This window comes from Apium graveolens, chromosome 2 (genome assembly GCF_009905375.1).
Source record: "Apium graveolens cultivar Ventura chromosome 2, ASM990537v1, whole genome shotgun sequence".
NCBI lineage: Eukaryota > Viridiplantae > Streptophyta > Magnoliopsida > Apiales > Apiaceae > Apium > Apium graveolens.
Genome location: NC_133648.1, coordinates 86,282,114 through 86,284,088, shown reverse-complemented (window position 1 = coordinate 86,284,088; position 1,975 = coordinate 86,282,114).

The window sequence follows — 1,975 nt, the reverse complement described above, 5'->3', positions numbered from 1 at the left end:
ATGCACAAGTATTTCAAAAGCATGGTAAGTAAATATATAGACAGGATATTAAAACCTGGTGCAAGCATGATAAATGGCAAGGTCATCAAGAGCACTAAGAGCAAAGCCAGCAGTGACATAAATTAGTGCCCCAGAAACCAATCTTCTTCCCCATTTCCTTCCCTTATTTTCGTCAACCAACTTTTCACCCAAGCTATCATTGTGTAACACACACACAAAGTTAGGAGCTTTAGTTAAATTCATGAGAATCTTGGCAAATAAAATTAATGGGCATTTAAGAAATTTATAAAATACTACTCCCTCTGTCCCAAAATGTTATTCCAGTTTTGAATTTTTTTAATGTTCATGGTAAGAGATTGACTACTAATTTACGTCTAATCTATAATATCAAATATAGTCATGAGTGATTTTGTTGGATTCATATTTATGAGTACTTTAATACCATAAGGTTTTTATACTTAATACTAATACGAAATTAAAGATATTAACAATCAAAAGTGTGCATTGGCAAATGGGTTCAACACAAATGCGAAATATTTTAGAGACGGAGGGAGTACTACTACTCCCTCCGTCCCGGCCAATTGTTTACATTTGGTTTGGGCACAAAGGTTAAGAAATATGTATAAAGTAGTGAAAAAGAGAAAGAAAAGTAAGTGAAGTAGTGAGACCCATTGATTTTTAATGTATAAAAAAGAGATAGTTGAGTAAAAATAGTGTGAAAAAGGAAAAAAAAAAAAAGGAAAGTGGTGGGACCCATTTACTATTTTTGGTAAGTTTTGAAATGTAAAGAATTGGATGGGACATCCAAAAAAAAATTTAAAGAAATGGTTGGGACGAGTAATAAGGAAAAGAAAATATGATTACCTAGGGAACTGTGAATGTGGGGTTTTCTACGGAGGGAGTACAAATTTACGTACTTTAGCATGTTTTCTACTACAAATTAAAAATTATGTAAATTATTACATATTTACGTTAAATTACAAAATTTGACATTTTAGTCATTGTTATATTTATATAATAGATGTGGTAGAAACTAGAGTGAAATTTTGGAGAAGATAATGTTTTATCTTATTCACAGAACTAAACAATGTACAAACAAGCCTTTATATAGGCTATCTAAACATAGATTACAAGATAATGAAAAGCCAAAGGTTGGAAGATCTAAAGCTTGGAGAGCCAAAAGGTTAAGAACTTGAAAGGTTGTGATAAGCAAGAGTCAAACAAGAGTCATTCACATTTAACTTGTACATAACACTCCCCCTTGAATGACTTATACGAACAACATGCCTCATAAAACCTTTACTAGAAAAAACCCAGTAGGAAAAACCCTAGTAGAGGAAAAAGAGTACATGTTTGTAAATAGTTTAAAATAATGCCTCCCCCTCATTTTAACATAACTACAAGATGTCCCGAAATTTGCGCATTCCAATCTTGTGTACTAACTTCTCGAAAGAAGATGTTAGAAGTGCTTTTATAAACAAATCTGTTGGATTTTCACATGAGCGAATTTGACAAACATTAATATCTCCCCTTTGCTGAAGTTCATGAGTGAAGAAGAATTTTGGATCATGTGCTTTGTCCGATCTCCTTTAATGTAGCCTTCCTTGGTCTGAGTGATACATGCTTTATTATCTTCGAAAAGAACAGTAGGAATTCCTTTATTAACTGAAAGTCCACATGATTATTGAATATGATGGACTAGAGATCTTAACCATACACATTCTCGACTTGTTTCATGAAGTGCTAACAACTCAGCATGATTCGAAGAAGTTGTTGCAAGAGTCTGTTTTGTCGATCTCCAAGATATTCCAGTCTCGCCATATATGAATATATAACCTGTTTGTGATCTTCCTTTGTGTGGATCAGACCGATATCATGTATCTGCATAACCAACTAATTCCATTTTTGAGTCTTTAAAATAAAATAAACCCATATCCATTATTCCTCGAAGATATATAAATATTTATTTCACACC